General features: G+C 40.5%; 1 protein-coding gene across 2 annotated transcripts in view; it reads right to left on the reverse strand.

The window, feature by feature from the left end:
• The window catches only part of MGAT5 (alpha-1,6-mannosylglycoprotein 6-beta-N-acetylglucosaminyltransferase), a 129519-nt gene extending 110735 nt beyond the window's left edge, over window positions 1–18784 (reverse strand). The window contains exon 1 of one of the 2 annotated variants that reach the window (XM_037397296.1): window positions 18602–18783. The gene's annotated coding sequence lies outside the window, so the exon portion shown is untranslated. Of the gene's footprint in view, window positions 1–18601 lie in introns of both variants that reach the window. The other variant, XM_037397297.1, reaches the window with a different exon arrangement.
• Between the last annotated feature and the right edge of the window lie 2253 nt (window positions 18785–21037).

Genomic DNA, 21037 nt, shown 5'->3' on the forward strand with positions numbered 1-21037 from the left:
AAGTCGTCAAGGGAAGCTTCCATAAGAGTGATAAATAATCCATTTAAGAAAATTGAAAAAATAATTACCAGGGCAACTATAGAGGAAAAAGCACATACACATAAGGAAATACAATGGGACAGAAGAAGAAAATAGTTGGCAGAATACAAAGATCTTTAGACTCAAATTGGGAAATACATTTTCTTCATCCTCCTCATTTCTCTTGAGCTGTTGATAACCTGTAATGTATTTTGCATCTTTGTAGTACTGCTCTTTCAGAACCAATGTTTAAATTAACTAGGATTTACCAAATGCTTTAAGTACATAATCTAATATTAGATACTTATTCCAAAATAAAGTTAGCAGGTAGTTAATGTTTAGTGGGTAGTTAACATTAGTAGGTAGCTTTGTTATCCTCATAATTAAGATGGGGGGTGGGGGAGGTGGGGTAAAGGCTTTTTTGTCACTACAGCAAACAGTAGTAAAGTTTTACCTACATATTTCTTTGAAGGTCACCATAATAGGCCATAATAAAGAAATTTTGGTCACCTAGGATAAAAACCAATGAATTGTAAATAAAGATCACAACTGCTTACATTTGAGCTGAAGTACTTATGTTGGAAAAAAGTATATGTCCACCATCTGGTGCACAGTAATTATAGAAATTAAAACCGCATTTCTGTGGCCTGCCTTTTTAACAATTTTTACTGATACTGTAATACTTGATCTTCTTAGGGAACATAATCTAAACTCATGCTGTTAAATGGTCATGGGGCTATCCACTGTATGGCGTAAGCAGTTCATTAGGCTGGAATCTTTAAAAACACTTGCTTGCTCCCTAGTAATAACAGAAACAGTTTCTGTAGTTTTACGTCATGCCGTTAAATTTAATCCACAGTCAAGGCAAGTTAATTTCACACCTGCTGAGCGATATCCTGATGGATGGCACCACAGCAGGTCATTAATTTTCATTCCTTTTGATTAATTTCACACCATACACTGGACACAGTCTTTTGAGTTACGATGTCTGAGTGCAATGCTTAATTCCTGTAAACAGCTAAATCAGTTTTTGACTGCTTGCCAAAATGCAAAGAACCCAGATGTGATACAAGTGAAAGGCAGCTTCACTAGGCTTGGCACTGAACTCTGACACTGCTACAGGTGTGACAGGACTCTGTCACTCAGCAGTATATCTTAAGTGCATTCTTCTTTAGCATAGCCTTAAAGCAAAAATTCTGGATACTGCTTCCTTTTAAGGATTTGCTTACAAAAAAAATCTGCAGCATCAGTAGCACAGACGTATCTAACAACACAGATAGCAGTGGCACTACTGAAACAAATGAGAAGTTAAAAGTCAGCCTTTTTTATGCCACAGAACCCCCCCCCATCATTTGGTTATCGACTTAATACCTAACAAGGTATAAAGATTTTCTAAGACTAGCATGTCTCCTGTTTTCAAATAAAAAAATTAAAATCAAGACTACAGAGGGTGAAAGAAGGGGAAGGAAAAGGTAATGTTCAAAGATGACAACATCAGCCACTGTTGCCACCACAACACAAGGGGAAGTTGCAGTTCATTGTGTCCCTCCATAGTCAGTGAAGACAGCTGGGGCCCTCAGAGGCCTCGAGACCCACAAGAGGGTCCAGCCACAGAAGACAGCTGAGCCAAGCCAAGAGCTCACAGCCGGGGGCCGTTAATCTCAGTCCACACTCCTCATCCTGCTCTGAGCCACTTACTCTCACACCCTCCTTTGTGCTAGAGGTGCCAAATCAACAGATCCCTGGACAAGCTGATTCATACCATGAAAACAAATAAAGCCTTTTTCTTATGTTGGCTTTCTACTTGTTTTGTAAACCAAGCTGTCTAACAGATGGGTCAGGTGTGTATCACAGCTGGTGAAAACAAAAAGGAGAAATTGTATCTTTTAGTAGCAAAGAGCTGTTTAGCTTCGCCCTTCTCTCCCTTCTATGGAGTGATTCCAAGCAGCAGCCCCAAAAGCCTCACCCTCTGTATTGACTATGGAACGACCTCAACTTCTTCAGCTCAAATTAGCATATGCTTTTACCCCTTCTTTTCCCTTTCTCCACACCCCCCAATATTCTACAGCACAGCTAGTATTAAGGAACCATTAGTGTTTTTCACTCGTTCAGTTCTTCATCTCTTTCTTCTTACTTCCCAATACAGTATAAGCAAATTCTTAAGACTCTTCCTGATGATGAAGAATTTAGAAAACAAAAAGTGCTCGTGCTTACCAGGAGCCATTTTTGGTAACAGAAGCTATTGCAGTGAAGTCAAAATAGTGGAAAGAGTGAAGGAGAAAACAGTTTTGTGATTTGATAAATGTGAATCATATACAAGATGCAATTCAGTATTCACAGCTTAAATTTCAGAGTGTGACAGGCTGAGGCCAGGAAGACATGAGCTATTCTGGATCCATCTGTGCCAGCAGACTTAAACCAGAAGTCACTGCCTCCTCACATGGAATTAACCTGAGTGATCCTAGACACTTCAGTCCAAGTTGGGTAATTTGCTCTTTCAAATACAAAGCTAGTTTGGCTATTTTGATTAACATAGTTCAGACAGTATAAACCAGCCCCTCCATCAAGATTGCAGGAATCTTTTCTACCATCATTCTGTTGGTAGAAACAGAATCCTCTGGCTCAGCATACCAACATCAGGACTTACTATCAAGTACTTGATCAAAGGCTCTGCATAAAGCTTGAATGGATGCTCTTTTGATGTGTATTTTAATGGCTACCTGTTTATTTGCCAACATGCAGTTTTCAGCACAAACTGAAAAAAATTAGTGGCAACTTCTATAAAGAATTTAAATACAGGATGAACTAGAAGCTGGATTAATAGAACTTAGCTACCGAATAGAAAGTCAAAGTAAATTATCTCAATCATCAGAAGCTGCAAGCTGGATTTTTTGGACAAAACTCCCATTCCTGGCAACCAATTATACCAATTCTGACAGAGCCAGGAGCATCAAAGGAAGAGCTACAGTCTGAACATTATTTACAGCAGCATGCTCTTTTTCCTCACCATTGCATGGTTCACACTATGAATCAGAAGGTGAACATTTCAGTTCTTTCCCCAATTACCTAAAACATAATATAAAAAAAAGAGTTTGAGGGACAATGAACTTTCTGATGTCTACATTTTCAGATGTCTAGAGGACACTTAGGTGCACTTCCCTTTGTATCTCTCAGTTCTAAAGGGCTGCTGAAAAAGCCATTCCCTTTCCGCCTAAAATCCCTCTGTAGCTGTTATCTCTCAGGCCTTGTTCTCCTACAGAAGCATGCACTCACACTCCTCTTTCCCCAGTGTGGCCTTCTTCAAATTCTTCTAGCTGGAGCTTCAGAAAAAAAACCCAAACACACACACATCAACCAAAAATCTGAAATAGCCTAATACAGGTCACTGCCTTCAAACTCTATCAGCTTCCTCTCCTCCCCTGAAAAGGGTGGTACTTTCAAAGAAGAGGAACTTAAGCCTCCCTATATGACATTTGAAACTAGAAAACAAAAGAACTCCAACTCTCAAGCAGGGTCTTATGCTTTGTTTTCTCCATCTCACACAAATAATAGAAGAATTAAGGTGAAATTTCCCGTAAGTGCATAGATTAATGTTTACAAAATCTCTTTAATTGTTACAGCAATTTGTAAACCAAAACCAAATGCAGTAAAGAATGAATTTTAAATTGCTATATGTTTGCATATATTCATTATGCACATCACCATATGTCAGGCAGAATCTCTGAAGGTAAATCTCAAACAAGTGATAACCACTGAAGCAACACGGTGAAGAACAGACAAGTGATATATTTAGCTTCATCCTATCTGTGTCCTTAGAGGAAAGTGTTCCTTCTGGTGTGGGAAGGGGAAGAGAAAAACCCCCACCTTATTTGGTATGTTAAAAAAAAAGCCTAAAAAATGAAGGAGTGTTTTCCCAAACACTGATGACCCACTTTACACAGTCTTATATAACTATAAAATGAGATTATATTTGCCTTGCCATGGACTTAATCTTATGTTTTTCAGTCTGAACCACATCAGAGGGTTATCACCTGCCTACCATAGTTCTCTGAACTTTCTCAGTTTAAGTAATACTGTCCCCTCCATCTTCTCAAATTAACAAAAAAAAAAAAAAAAAGACAATCTGGTGAGGTAATTTTGCACTTGTCTGAACTGTACAAGGATTAGGATTATAAAATCTGAAGATACGTAGCTATGTTTAATACTGTTACCCTCTTAAATTTTCACCAGTCCTGGAATTCCACTATGCATGCTCATTAGCATGTTCTCAACCATATACATTGAGCTTCTCTCCCTCCATGGCTGGGAGCACAAGTCAGTTCGTAGATTACACATATAAACTGACATCTTGCCATTAAATCAAATGGTTTTCCAAAAAAAGGCAAAACCAGATCCACTTCAGTAGGTATTTTCTAAAAGGGCACATAAAACATAACATTAACAAGTCTCCTTGACACTGCAGCAGAAGCCAGTCTAGATGTTGTTCAGTTGTACAGATGGAAGAAGAGGGAAAAAAATAGGTCCCTTCTAGCAGAAAATCTTGCAGTGTACCAACTAAAAGCTCCTTCACACACTAGACAGAGATTAATATACTTTGAAAACACTCCACACATATAATGAAGTATCCATATATTTGTTAAATACCTGAATCACGAGAACAAGATTTACAAAGCAGTTAAGTCATGGAGTTCCACGGGCCATTCAAGCACATTAGCTTAGTTATTAAGTTAGTTCTCTAGTGTTTCAACAATACAAATGCATTATAAGTAATTTAAATGTAAGCATCACGGCCTCCCTCCTCCTTCCCACAACACACACACACAAAAAAAAAAGCTCTAAAAAATACCTCCAGTTATGACAATTGGTGCCATTGACAGCTGAAGATCAGCTGCTATGATTACAATCTAAATCACATCTTTACATTATAGCTGCACCCTAAACTGTAGCCAACATCTATAGTAGAACATGCCCTACTGCAAAACTCATTAGCATCCTAAATCCAAATGGTTCCCAGAATCAGAAAGGAAATCCAATAGACAATACTGTCCATCTCCAGAATGGTTACAGTGAAAACTATTTTGAGCTAACATGGGAAAGATAGGAGACTTCTCAGGACAAATACAGTGACAGAAAGCTTGCCTCAAAAGGAACATCCATTAGTGGCAAGGATGACATTTGGTTGCAGTATGCCATACACTCTACCTAGTGTCTAATTAGATGAAAAGCTCTTAAATAATAGACTTTGTATCCAAGGTGCAAGCCCGGTGGAATGATTTCTACTTGCTGATTTTCTTCTGAATCTCCAGGGCAGGTTCAGCATCCATTCTTGTGGTCTGCATCAGGCAGTATGTTCCTAGAACCAGGTTAATGTTAGCTACGTAAAGGCACAAGATGTGAAATAAACTCACACCTCTTAAGATACAAATACTCATCTATAAATATGTACCAACAAAAAAAAAATCCACTTTCAGACAATCCATCTGACAATTACTACAGTCCAGCAGCTAATATAAATGCATATAGGCCTTTCAAAAAGGTCACTTACAGCTCTGAGTAGAATTTAAACGGTCTTGAAACAGTAGTGTAGTACTAACAGAGAGGAAAAGAGAGACCACTATGCTGATACTACCACAGCTGAATGGATTTCTTTACTGTTTAGTCCTAGCTAATAAAAAGACAGGCAGAGACACAGAGGAAGAGATTTTCTAACATTATGAAAATACTCATTCCTTTCTACTCACTGGGGAAATGTGCTGGCAAATATCTTTAGAAGATAAATTGGTACAAAAAGCCTTTCTCTTTCAAACTCTGTATCATCATTGGACTACATTTATTTCTCTTTGTAACAGCCAGGATTTGACAGATAACCTGCAGAAAACTATTTCAGGCATTATCTTAGCACATGTCAACAACCAGAGCTGGCTATTTGCTTTGTAAACTACAACCATGAGGATCCAACATAAGACTATCCTACCACTGTATCGTATTTTAGCCTACTGACTTACACTTGTGTTCCACTGCAGAAAGTAGATAAACCTGCATTTGAGCCACGTGCATGCAGAGTCGTAACAGTATCTCTAATTAGAGGGGGGGGGGGGGGGGAACAAAGTTGAGCAACTAAGCTGTTTTTCCCATAGGTAAGGTTTCGTTTAACTGCTAACCTCCCTCCCATTAACTGTGTTGTTCCTGCTCTTCATACTCCAGTCTGCTTTACCTTAAAGAGCAGTACCCAACCAGTTAATTTAATGACTCCTTAAGAATAACTTCATCAACACTACCACCAGATCTTCCTCTACCTATCATACTGTAAGATTCTTTAGAATCTGAAGGATTTTTCCTTCATTTAGTTTAAAAACTAAAAAGCAAACCCAACTTGGTTTCACAGCTTCATGGCTGTATCTAGCTACTACGACACTCACAATTCCACATTAGACAAGCAAAAAACTGTATACAGTGAAAGTTCAAAGACGGACTTAAAAAAGCCAGCTTACAAAAGCAGCAGATTAATTATGAAAACACAATAGCCAGTATAGATTTACCAGAAATTTCACAAGACAATGCTTTAAAAGTTGTCTAAGTTCAGATCTATTTGATGGCTTGCTCTGCTCAGCCTTCCTATGTTCTAACACACCACTGAGACAATTTAAAGTAGCAAACTTACATTTTCTCCATAGTATTTTCATTCGTTTATCCTGACTTGCTTTTTGGGGAGCTATAATGATAGCCTTAGAAGAGATTCCTATACAAACACTTAAAATAATGAAGCCAAATATGTTACTGCAATATCATATTGAATATATTCGAAAAAATATGAAGTCAATTCTGGTATAAATAACTCCCAGGGAAAAAAATCTGCAGGTCCTGACAAACTACAAGACACCTGATGATTACTCATCTCTTCAATGTGCTACTTGTATTTTCAGTAGATCCAAAGCTTGTGCAACATGGGCAGAGTCAGACCTTCAGTAAAAATGGCCTCAATCATTACAGACAGTTGCCTGAAGTTAGCTGAAAAAGCCGTATCAGAAAAAAAAGACAAGAGGATCTGTGTTAAAAGAGTTATTCATGTGACAAAGAAAAAGATGCAGGATCAACTGGCCTTCTGAAGGCATGCAGTCCTTGCTTGAAATCATCTGTTTTGATAATTACGTGGTGAGCAATCCAACAGAAAGGTTCTAGCTCATCTTTTACCTATTATTAGCTGATTATAACAAAGATTCAGCACAGCTGCACATGAACCGTTCGGAGACTTCATCAACTTCAACTTAATTGTACAAGAAAAAAATCCATCCAGGTTTGTTAGGTGGATGGGTGGGATGAGGAGTTTTGTTTTAGTGCAATTCTAGATGCCAACATGTTCGGTAAATAAGGACATTTCCTAAATAATTTAATGAAGAAACAGGTTACGCAAACACGAGAAAGAAATCTCAGAAGTACATTTGGGGGGATGGGACTGAATGCACGAGATAAAGCTTAAGTGTAATGTGTGTGAAAATTTTCAAGTCATATGGTGAAATCTCATGCTTGAAGATGAGATGTTTGACGAAAAAAGGCAAAAGCCATTCAGAAGTCTGGATTAAGATTTTGCTTTTTTCCAAGCACACCAGAGGACACTCCTCACACAAATGAAATTCAGCTTGACCACCACCAACAAAAAAAAAACCAAACCCCAAATAAGTATACTTAGAATTGAGAGATAGCTGAATATGAGATTACATTCACTAAAATCTTTACAGTCTGGTGGAAGGCTGCTTCCAGTGCTGAGCACAACAGAAACACATACGCTGCCTGCATAGCTCCTGAAGGCCAAATGAAAAGAGAGCACAACATGACTAGCCCTTCAGTTTTTTCCGATGTGAAACAGCAGAAGTAGCGGTAATTGCAGTAAGTAGCTAGCAGTGACCAAGAGAACATGCTTCATGTTATACAAAATAAGGAAGAAATGAGACAGACACACGCAAAGATGGTAAGAAAAGTATGACCAAACCCCTGAAACCTGTTACCCAGTATTCTGGAGAATTTCTAACACTTCACCACTTTTTTTTAATTATTTTTTTTAAAATCAGTTTTACAACTCAAACACTGGTGTACTTCATGTGATATCCTGAACAATTTTTTAATAAGGAAATAATGACCTTAACACTGTAATAAACTGGAAACTGTCAGCAGTTGACCAGATCACACTTCTATTTATCACAGACACAAGCCAAGTGAGAATATATTAACAACAACAAAAAAAAAAAAGTATGCTAATAACATTTGACAGATTTCCTCCTCCATTTGTCAAACACAAAGGTAACAAGGCTGGTCAGTACAAAATAAATCTGTCTTAATCCTGCATTTTTGCAGCCTGGACAAACATTTTTATCCTGAGCAGTAGGCTTGATCCCCATAGTACAGGGAAGGTGGACATGTTGAGCACTGTAAGGTGCCTGGAGTATTTCCTGCCAAACTAAAATGCTGCATCAGCAGCCTTTTTAATGAAATGTCAAATTCTAGTTATTTAAAGAATAAGGTAGGTGGGTGACATATTTAAAAATACTCTAACTTGTGAAAGGGCAAGAGTACACCTTCATTAAAAAAATCCTTTCATAATACACATTCAAAATCAATAGCATGAAATCTGAGTTGTATATCAGGAATTTATAAGCTGAGAAGGATGATTTGATTTGGTTGTGGTTTTTTTTTTTTAATTTGAATAGACAAACATAAAAATGTATAGTATTTATAGAGAGTAAGTCTTTTTTTGGGAAAAAAAACAAACCCAAACAAAAAAACCACCACAACCACACACACACACACAAAAAAAAAAACCACCAAAAAAAACCCCAACACATTCATTTGCTAGATAAAACTGGGGTCATCTGACATACTGGACAGACCTCTAACCAATATTAACCCTCTATTAAACTAAGATTTTAATAAGTAATAAGAACACAATCTTTTAAATTAGGTTGATGTTCAAACACCCCAAGCCATCATTGTCATTGAAAGCGGCATTTTTATCTCTTTCCAACCTCCCCTTCCCCAGCCTATACAGCTAAAAGGTGAAGACAGCTAGGGGATGTAATTTTGAAACATGAGCTGCCAAATGTCAGAAAGCCACTTCCAGCCACCAGAGTTTGTCAGCCAGTTCACCCCACTGCCACGTAAAGGCAGTGATAGGAAATGGTAGAGGTTGGCAATGAGGGCACAAATTTTATCTAATTGCAGCCTTGGTGAAGACCAGGAAGACCAATGACATTCCCATACAGAAGCACCACCAAATGCTAGTGTTAATTCTCTGATCAGCACACAGAACGTTTGATTAGCATAAGGTACTACAAATTATAGAATAGTGTGATAAAGCCACCAAGTTACACAGAGTATTTTGAACACCATATCCTGAAGTACCAGATTATCAGTTGGGCAACAGAATTAAAGTTTGCCATATCCAATAGGAACAATACTTCAGGGTAGAACAAGAATTGAGACAGGAACAGTCTGAATAGAGACCAAGACAGTTCTAACAAAACAGAGTACTAATGGCAGATGGGGAAAAAATCAGTTGTGCAAATACATGAGATGTAGAAACCCTGTCTTCAAATGTAGGCAAAAAAGCCCTCTGCTAATTTACCTTTGTTTGTTTTAACCCCAAATTATGAGAAATTAAGATTCTTCATATCTCCACCTAACCCTCCTTTTTAGATCTAAGAAATGCAAAATCTATGTAGAACAGTTTTCCCCATATATTTAAATTATAATACTATTATTCAAGCTCCGCTATTTGAAAGGAATCTTTTTTTCCTTTTTAAGATTCACCATCTTCTTTGCTCTAGATCAGGCCACATGCATGCCAATATCTCAGTATATAAGCGTTCTTATACACATTTTAAGTATCTTAATCAATACTGGCATTCTTCTGTAACATTACACAAGGCATAAGCTATGCAACCAGTACATGTAGAAACTACTACATCAGGAAATGAATCAAGGTACAAAGACTTTAATAGAAGCTGAACAGAAGTTAAACCTGTTACAAGCTTTTGCTCTGTATCAGCCAGTACAGCCCTCAAAGGAAAGTTTAAGTGTACACTTGGGCCTCATTGTACTACTTTCAATATACAGAGCCAGAGGTTTAAACAGCATCAACTCAAAAAGAGCTTAAGTGAACTGCAATATGCCTTTTACAACAGTACTGAACTTTACCCACTGCAGTTAAATTCTCATTACATGATTACAAAAATCCATTCTTTTCACTATAGGCCAGTGGCACACTGCACCACTGCTGGTAATGTACGAACAGTGTTGCACCAACTCCTCAGTCACTGGACACTCAGAAGCCAGCATGGATCAATTAGTGAACTAAAATTCCAAACTTCCGTTGGGTATTATACTTCCCCTCAGCTGCTAGTTAGCAGCAATTTATAATGGTCTCCAGAAAAGAAACCAAAACATTAATCACTGTCCAGCTGAAGCTCTTCCTTGTTCCCTCAAATATTCTTTAACTTACCTTGGTGTAAATTTTGGTAATACAGGTTAGGTGAAAGTTCCTCAAAGGAATCACATGTAGTCCTATAAGGTTATCAAACCAGAACCCAAGAAGAGTCACTTAAGAAACTAAATCAAAGATTTCACAAAGATTTAATGTCTGGGGCCATAAAGTGAGATTGATAAACCTCCCCAGAAGTCTCAAACCACTGAGATCCAGATTCAGACCTATGTCAAATTGCTTTGCCAAACACTCATGCAATTCAATTTCATTTCTCACATCATTATAAGTCAGAAGGTTTTATTTTACCGATTACCCAATTCCTTGAACACATGACTGCCAAGCTACTGAAAAAATCTGGGAAAGTATCCCAACAAGAATGACAGATTACTATCTTATCTATAAAGAGTACAGTTTATCTTTCTCTTTCAAGAGAAGTTACAATATCAAAACAAAGAAAAATATTATTTTAGAACTGATTTATAAGTAAACTCAGCTTGTATCCCAGAAAATATCCACTCAAAATAACAATCTAATATTTTATTTTAAAGTATAACCATAACATATTCATTTAACTTGATTACAGGCTTTAAAAAAAAAAAAAAATCACACTAAGTATTCAGAACTGGTTGATTTTATCTATCATATAATAGCTGTTAGCTTGAGTAGAAAAAACACTGGAAGCATTTGCAGCATTCTCTTCCTGTATGCTTTTTCAGTCTAGTAAAAGAAAAGTAGCTACATAACACAAATAGGTACCAAGCATAAAGAGAATGATACTGCATTTCACCATGTTCTTGGAAGATCAATAGTGCTGATTAAGAAACTGCATTTCATGAAGAGAAATACAGGGAAGGAAACTGTTCATTTTTACAAGAACTTACAAAACCAAACAAATGTTTTAAGGAACTCATTGGAATAATGTAGCTTTAATATTCTGGCTAAATATCCTGCACAACATAGGCTGAAGTCTGAGTGGTAAAGATTGAGAAGTCTTTGTGTCTTCCCCCCCCCCCCCAATACAGAATGTTCCACATCCTTTTCCTGTTCTGTCAGATCAGGAAACGCAAATACTGATTTCACTGACAAGATCCTACCAAAATACAGCAGTGACAATTCTTAATTAACTATAAGGAGAAAGAAAACCATCAGATATTTTGATTTGGCTATAGATTTATTCAAATTTAATGCTTAGTTTTTAAATTTAGTTTGAGTTCCAGACAAACAATTTGAGATCTTCAAAAGCCACTCTCAAACAATTCGTTTTGTTTAGTCCTCCAAACGTTTTTTTCCATGTTTTCATGATCTCTCTGAAACTTTTTTCCACAATCCCTGCAAAAGAGGTATGTATTTTAACATTTCCTATCTTAAATTCCACCAGCACACACACTGACAAATAGTCATTTTGCTGCTCCTACCCTCCACAACCCAGCATTTAATTGGTGCCTTACTTTGACTGCTTGCTCACTTGTTTTTAAGCATCTTATTGCTACCCAAGGAATAACCATTCATTTTGCAGCCCCTCTCCCTGCCAAAATCACCTTTAAATCTGCTATATGTCTACTATTTGCCAAATGCACTTTTGTCAGCATTGTGACGGTATTACAAAAATTAAGATGCTGGAGGATTTTGGAACTGTGTCTTGATTTTTATTTTTTGCATATGTGAAGTACATAGGAATGTTTGTATCCACATACAATGTATTAGTACCTACAGAGAACACTGCTGTCAAGCTCTAACTTTACTGCAAGGGTTTGCCAAATAGGTGTGAAATTGTATATGTTAAGGACATTTCAGATTTTTTCATAGGCATGTAATACATGTTTGCTTAGTTTATCTTTTTGCCTGGGATAAAGCTCCTTTGCCAGGTGGCTCAGAAAATCCAAGATCAGGTAAACAAACAAAGACACAGCAAGACAATACCCTATATTTCTTTTAGGAAGAAGGGGCCCATTTTAACGTACAATTCATACCAAAAGCAAGACAGAAGGAAAACTCACCCTGAGAATCTGAAGATGATGAAGATCTGGTTGCCATTGTTTGCTTAATGCTTCTAGACAAGATTCCGTTTTGTGTATTTTTTGTATTTTGTGTATTTGTGTAATTATTAAAAACAGCAAGCTTTAATTACATCTAGACCGAAATGGGCAATTCAACACCAGGAGAAGCAAACTATTTCATGGTTCATGTTACCTGGAGTAGTATTTTAGAGGTATTAGTACTGGAAGCATTTCTTTTAGGCAGAAATACCCTTCACACTACAGCGCACTGAAACAGTGTGGGACTTTCATTCTATAGTTAGGTCATGCAAACAGTTTAAATTTAGCATTCAGTACAATCATGTTACAAAGTTTTGGTATAGAATGAATAAACAAACCTGGATAAATACCAGGTTAGAAACTTTCCTCATGTTTATTATGTTTATTCTAAGGTTTGTTTTTTCGTTTGTGTTTGGGGGGGGTGGGTGTTAGTGTCATTTTTTTTTTAATAACCTTTCTCTGAAAAGTGATGAATTAGTATATCCGATATAGAGGTCTAACGGTACACCACCAAACTTTCTCAACAGTAACTTAAAGCTAGTCTCTTCACTCTCCACTCTTCTTGTTCTACAACACAGAAAATTACATCATTGCACAAACTGTACTTAAACAGAACCTATCAAGAAAAGCTCATCAAAGTTACTTAAAACCTTGTTAGGAGGTAGATGATCTGTTCAAAGATTTTTGCTATGAATACCGTATCAGTGTTCAGATTCACTGAATGAAGGAGTTATGTGCATTTTTCTTAACTCATATATCCTACGTAGACAAGTTTTATGTGACTACTGAAACATTTCAGATAGCCCACTTTCAATCAAAACATACTTTACACTTTATTTTACAAAAAAAAGGTCATAATAGCAGGAGAAAAAACAAGTTTAGTTACATGGGTCCTTAACACTTGAAAATATATTTCAGGTATATCACATGCATACTACAGTCATGTTCTGCAGAATTCAAGGGTAACTTCCAAAAACTGCACTGAAGCTGCATTGAACTGTATTAGTTCCCTGCAGAAAAGGAACAAACAAGGGAAGGGGGCCAAAACTGGAGGGAGTGGGCAAGAAATCCATATCCCAAAATAAAACCTAGGCAGGAATGGTAATTCACTGCAGCTTGTCCATTTTACGATGACTTATAATCACGTAATCATTAGGTTGGAAAAGACCTTTAAGATCATTGAGTTCAACTGTGAACCTAACACTACCAAGCCCACCACTAAACCATGTCCCTAAGCACCAAATCTACGTCTTTTAAATACCTCCAGGGATGGTAACTCCACCTCTTCCCTGGCAGCCTGTTTGCTTGACAAACCTTTCAGTGAAGAAATTTTTCCCAATGTGCAATCTACTACTTGATTAGTAGCTATCTTAAAATGCTTTGCTGTGACCTCAATACAGGTTATATAAAATGTTCTACTAGTCACAGTGCATGTATGACTTGCCTGTTTCCTAGGGAAGGCAGGAATACAACCTTAACAGACAATGGAAAGGAAGCAGCAACAAACTTTTTTACCTGACTCTACCAAGAGTGAAGAAAGGGTTTTAGTTATAAAACTATTCTAGAGAAATATAACCACAAGGAATACATTATAGGGCAAAAATTTATATACAAAGAAATGCAACAAACTACATGACGCATGAACAACAGCTGATAAAAGTAAAACCAGGTTCTGCCTGCTCCTTGCAACTGATATAAGTCTCTTTGTCTAAAGGACAAGGTCAAAAGAGGTGGTGAATAGCTTTCAAAGATTACACACTTTTATCAGGACATAAAAATCTGTAAGACAAATGTCAGTAGGTTAGACTAATAATCAAGGTTAAACAGTTGGGAGTGCCTGTGTGATGTATGAAGAAATATGGTTAGCTCACAGGATAAGAGGACCTTGTGAGACTCAAAGGGCCACGATCACAGGATTAACTCAAACCATAAATAATAAATCAAATGAATCACAGCATTGACTTAAGCTTTCCTCATTAAAAGGACTCTGCTACTTAACATACTGTAAGAGGGAATCCCTGCCCCCTAAACTGATTTTCTCTTCTCTGTTCTTTCACCAGTGTCTCCCTAGTAGGCAAGCTGCCACAGACATGAAAATACCACAATCTTAGCAGAAGTTCCTCAAAGGAGCTACATACTGGCCTGAGCTCACGCCTACAACTTGGGCTTGAAAGATTCACCTGATTAAAGCAGATAAGACTTCTCCTTGTTGGAAGACAAGAACAAAACCCCACAAATTCATCTCAAGACTACTGAGGTGTTCCAGCTTGAATAGAAGTGTAAGGCTATCCACCCTTTCGCATTGTTAGAAAAAGCCACTGCCTCACATCTCTGTCAGCACTTCTGTCACAAATTCTCCATCATTACGGTAGCTCCTCCTCAAATGTCATCCAATTAAGACAGCCTATGTCAGTATCTGAAACCCTTCACTGAACTAATATAAGTTTGTATAAAACTCCAGTTACGTTATTTTTGTGGCCATGAATTACAATATTCTAGTTATCAACTTACATGAAAAAAAACAAGAAATAGTCTAAAGAGATGGGATCAGAAGTGATGGAAATCAAGCCACTATCAAAACATGACCTAAATGAGCCTTATTACTCACAGAAGTTGTACTTCATTATATTATAGGTCCGGGCTTCTCAAGAAATGAAGAAACAGATAATGAAGCCTTTACAACTTCAATAACATATGCCTGTAACAGGAAGCAAAAAGAGGAAAAAAAGTGCTTTGAATGTGCATGCATACACACAGAGGCAAATAAAATATTCCACTTTTTCTTCTGAAGTATGGAAGAGAAAAGATTTTTTAGGTTTTAATGTTGGGTGGTTTTTTGTTTAAAGTTCATGTGCATATGTGTTATATGAAATGCAGAGATGCATAAATACCAACTCAGCAAAAGTAGAGAGGAATAAATAAATAAAAAACAACTCAAATCAGTTAATAATTTTTTGAAATTGAAGATGCAGTATTAGCAAGACTGCTTGATTCCTGAAAGAGTTTCCACTCATCAGATTCCCAGCTGATTAGCACTCTGCAGCATGTTAATTTCCTTCAGCAGATGCTTCCCATGTTCCTTACCAAGAGTTGTTGCTGGAGTAGTGCTCTGGTTCCAAACCGGGCAAAGCAAAAGAGCTCTGCATACACTTTGGGAATAATGTGACAAATGAAAATGCTATCAGAACCTGCCTTTTTTTATATTCATCATACTGTATTTCTTTCCACCATCTATTTAAGAGACTACGCATACACTGTCAGACCATCTGTTGGCAAATAACCATAAATAATATTTGCCACTGTATCTCCCTTATCACTGCTCTTCCTATCAATAAAACTAAAATAACTCTGCCATTTTCTCATGAAACATTAAGACAGTCTTCTTTAGATCTCAGCCTGCTCAAAACATGAACACTGCATCCACATAAGCCTTCAAAACGTCACATAGCTAATAATCAACTTATTGTATCAGTGAAGAGCAGTTAACACCAACCACTCCTGAAGTTCTATTAAAATTTTAGAGCAAAGATGAGGAAGAAAACTGCATACTAAGCTATTTTATTAAACAGAAGCAAAAGTAGGGTGAACAAAACAGAAAAAAAAAAAATCAAACTTGAAGGGAAATGAGTGGTGCTAATAAAATTCTACATATTACCTCAGGCACATATCTTTTTAAACAAGAGAAAGGAAGGGAATCTGGTTGGGGGGAGATGACAAAATTGGGAGAGCAATTGTCATTATTCTAAGTCATTTTAGAAATTCAGAACACTTCATTATTTTGCCAGATTCTATTTCACGAAGCAGATTAAGGACTGTAGATGATTTGCACCCAGTGTTGCTAGCTGCTTCTTAAGTTTTAGGCAGTTTAGTTTTGGGAGCTTAAACAACCTGATCTTCTTATATTCAGTCACTTTGTCTTTCAGCATCTTTTCAGTCCAGGCTGTACAAGCTCCCTTCCTCCCGGACAGGAGGATGGATTTATCACCCAGAAAAGAAGAACCTTATGTTCTCATTTAATCCTTATTCTGCTTGTACAAAATAAAACCATATTCTACGTAACAGTAACAGAAAACAGTCTACATACGTTAAATTATGAAGAACAGATATTCCTCGTGCTAAACATACTGCTCCATGGGCCATTTTAAGAGTAAACTATTCCATGCATCACCTCATACAGGTAAAGAGCAAGAAGCAGCAGTGAAAGTTACTTTACATGTAACAAAACCACCAGAAAAAAGGCAGGTTTTTTCCTACTATTAGGCTTGGTACAGCCACCAGTAATTATAAGTGAACTGTGGGTGTTGCAGTAAGCAGAGTTTCTCATGAACAGTCAGAGTCATTACATAGAGATGAAGAAGGAAAAAGGTAAATCACCCATTCAGACTAAATTGGACTCAGTGTCCCCAGGCAAAATGGTTTCAATAATAAATACCAAGAACTAACTGGTTCCTCCTTTTTTGAAAGCTTTTCAGTCTTTTATGAAAAGGCAAAACTATTTTGAAAGAACTGAGATCACCTCGTTGATTTGGGAGTAAAGACATATCCCTAGCCTACAAACAACTTCAAATGCTGTCCTCCTGAGGACAAAGATGAACAGATACAGTACCAGACATGCCCTGCAACCTACTTGCATTTTCCACACACAAGGCTGTTTGCTGAGATCAAGCATTTGCACTGCACTAAGTCAAAATCTATCCCTGTGTTTAGGATTATGAGTCATGCTGTTGAAAAAGCTATCATACTATTTCATGGGGACAAGGTGACAGGTTTTTAGATAACTAAGACTGTGCACTAGAATAACATGAATCTCAAGAGTGAGCCTTCATTTAGTGTTCTATTCTTGCTGCAGTTATCAAGAGAGACTCATGTATCAAGACCTAATGCAAGAATTAAGAATTCATTCTCCCAAGTTTACTGACCACAGTGCCAGCAAAGAAAATAAGCAGTCAAAAGGTAAGACTGATACTATACCGTAACTGGAAAACATGGAACCTACACTCCCTAATGTTAACAGTGAGAAATGCCTCCACCCTGATTTCATTCCTCAAAACTGAGTGCCATTTATTTCCCCCTTAAGATATATTAAAATGCAAGTTTACCTTAAATAGTTGCTAAAACAAAACTGGAAGGAGACTGAAAACGGGCCCCCAAAATTCTTGTACAACATAGGTCCACACCTACGTGATCACATCAGGTCAGCCACTTGACGCACACAAAAAAAATCCCTACGATCAAATGCACAAGATGATGCTGATGCGTAAGAAATACCGAATTCGACAAACGAAGAGCACGGTTATTTCCAACCTAAAGCTCAACGCACCTCTGGCGAAAAAGTAGCAGACATGGCAGACCAACGCACAGTTGACAGAGAGATGCCAGTTTTCAGGAACCCTTCTCGCAAATTGGCTTCCTAGAGGTTTACAAAGTCTGAAGAGGAAGCAAAACTGGCATCGGGTGGAGCCGGGAGCTCGTAAATCAGATCGTAAGGAGCCGATTTCAAAAGACTTCACCCCCCGAGAGCCACCCTCCCATCCACGGCGCAGACTGCCGCCCGCGCTCCGCCAACCCTCCGCCAGCGCTGCCCCGGCCCCCGAGGCGCGCCCCTCGCCCCTCGCAGGCCGTCCCCCCGCTCCCCCCACCCAGGCAGCTCGGGGGCCCCGGCTCCGCTCGGGAGGCGACAGCCGCCGCCCGCGGAGGCGCTCCCGCGGCGCCGGGCGCGGAAGGTCGTTACGCAAGGTGACGGGGGCGGCCGGGCCGCGGCAACGACGGGCCCCGCCGCACCGAAGCGACTGCCTGGGCGAGCCCCCTCCCTCCCATTCCGCACCGCACCCGCCGCCGGCCCCGCCTCGCGGCTCCCCCGCGCCGGGCCGCCCCCCTGAGGACGCGATGTGCCCCCAGGGTGCGGCTCCCGCCCCACACGGCTGCAGCGGGAGAGCTGAGGAGACCGCTCTCCCTCACGGCCCGCGGAGCCGCAGCGGCCTGAGGGGGGCAACGGCGGCGCCCCCCCCCACACCTCAGCGGGGCTGGGCGCGGCCCCAGTCTCCCTGCGACCCGCACCCCGGCGCCGCCTCACCTCCTCCGGCGCCGCCTGTGCGCAGCCCCCCGCACCGGGAGGAGCGCATCGCCCATGGTCCTCGGCGGAGGCCGGCGCGGGCTGAGGGTCGGCCGCCGCGCCCGCCGTGGGGGCCGGGCCACCTGGAGGCGGGCGGGCGCAAGGGAGCGTCTGCAAACTGCCAGCCGCCAACGCGGGCGGGCGCGCGCGGCGCGGCTCAGCACAGCACGGCACGGCAGCGCCCGCCCGTGTGCAGGCGGCACGGCCGGCGGCCGCGGGCGGGGCGGGGAGCGCGCTAACGGCCTGCCCGGCCGGAAGCGCCTGTGACAGGCCGAGGCAGAGCGAGGGAGCGTGTGCAAAGTGCCGGCCCGGCTGCGGAGCGCGCGCGCGGCGCCCGCAGGGGCGGGAAGCGGGCGGGGGGGCGCGAGGTGCGGCGCGGCGCGGCGCTGAGGGGGCCGAGCGGCCGCGGCCGCGAGGAGAAAGCGCCCGCGAGCGGGCACGGCCACCGGTGCGCAGCCGCCGCACACGCTGTGGTAAGTGTGCGAGGGCGGCTCCGGCGGGAAACGCCCACGAGCCCGCCGGTGAGGCGACGCCTCGGCGCCCCTCGGCCCGGTGCGCCTGAGGGGCGACGGCGGCGTCTCCCGCCGCACCCCCGACCTAGCCTTCCTTTGAGGCGGCCTTTTTCCCCTCACACCTGTCTGTGGCCCTGCCGGCGAGCGGCCGGTGGCCCCGCGGGGTGGCGGGTGGTGCTCAGGCCTAGCGGAGCCTGCCGAGGGGCTGGCGGGGAGGCTCGGCCCGGCGAGCTGCCGGTGCCGCCTCACGGTGCAGGGCGGCCTGGCAGCCAGAGGGGCCAGGAGAGCAGGGGCGGACAGACGTGGCTGGCTGACCCTACGCCTCGAAACAGCTGCCTAGGAGCCCTCTCCTGCCTTCCCTGCCCTGGGCTTGTCCACTAAAATCTTCACAGCCTACAAATGCCTAAGGTTAGGCGCGGATCTTGTCTTTGGTAGCAGTTGCGGTTTTGGCTGCACTAAGTGGATGAATTACATCAGCTAACATTTTTCTAGGCTTTAGACACAGGTATTTGTGCCAGGAGTTGCAGGGTATTCATCTACTTTTAGGTTGTCTTTAAAACACGCTCTACAAGCTACTGAGCTTCAGTGCTTGGGAGCCATTACAGCAAAGGAAGATAATGTATTTTTTTAAGGAGAAGATGACTATATTTTGTAGTGGTGAAACGCGTCTATTTAGCACAGCTTCTGGAGAATGGTATGTTTTCTCAAGCCTGCGTACACAGGCTTGGGGGGAGCTAATAGGAGATGGGTGACATCTGGTGGCCAGTCTTAGCTCTGGTCTTGAAAGGTAAGAGGTTCCTTTCATAAGGAGTAAATCAAGATCAAAATAAAAAAATGTGTTTCTGGTTACCTCTACAACCTAATATAAGTTAAAGGAAGAATAGGTATAGCTTGTAATAAGCTGCAAAACTCAGATCAATATCTGTTACAATATTCTTCACATGCCATGAATCATCAGAAAATGGTTACACAAAAATACCCCCAACAAAACAAAGTCAAATAAATAGGTATGTGTTTGGTGACAGTTCACAAAAATCTCTGCTAGTGTTCAGTGCTATTAATTTTGGGTTTCTCCATACAGGACATAAAATTGTGCTGCTCACAGTGCACGCTGAAGGACACTTGTTTGTACCCACAAGCATCTGCAATTATGCTGTGCAATTTGGAGTTTAGCTTTTCACCCAGTGTTATGCTGTGTTCCTGCTTGGAAATGTTTAACTGGCATTTAATGAGAGGTTAGGGATTTGAAAACTTTACTAGGTGTTGAATGATCAAAGCCTTGGACCTCTGTCTGTGTAAGATGGGTAACTTTTAAAAAGATCTGCTATGATTTGTAGAACAGGCTCTTGTCACAGAGAAACAAAGCAGGTGAAGTAACAGCACCTACAGGACTTTCATTCTTTTCCATTTATTATGCTTTTAATTTAGGTAGCTTATATTCAAGAGCTGACCTAATACACTGCAGTCACTTTTGAGTTTGATATGTTCTCTTACTGAAATATTACATATCAGAAAATAACAAGTGGTCTAGCAGAGCTCTTTCTGAAGGGAACAGTAGACCTTTTTAGCTAACAGTTTTCAAACTGAAGCATACCAACCAGGTCCTCCATTCAGGAATAGGAAGTTACACTACATATTTTACAGTACGTATATCTGACATAGCTAAATGAAAGAATATGGTAGATATGAGCAAACTACATGCATTGATTAAGGAAACAAGAATTCTGTGGGGGAGTGGCCTCCCCTCCCAAGGAGTGTTCCCTGGGGAAAGGTTGGGTTCTTGGAGCACAGGGAACAACAGACTGAAAGAAAAAAGAACATCGACCCCTGCGGCATTACAATGTTAGAAGAATATGAGATCAGCCAGGCACTTAAATGTTTATTC

The sequence above is a fragment of the Falco rusticolus genome, chromosome 8 (genome assembly GCF_015220075.1).
Source record: "Falco rusticolus isolate bFalRus1 chromosome 8, bFalRus1.pri, whole genome shotgun sequence".
NCBI classification, from domain to species: Eukaryota; Metazoa; Chordata; class Aves; order Falconiformes; family Falconidae; genus Falco; species Falco rusticolus.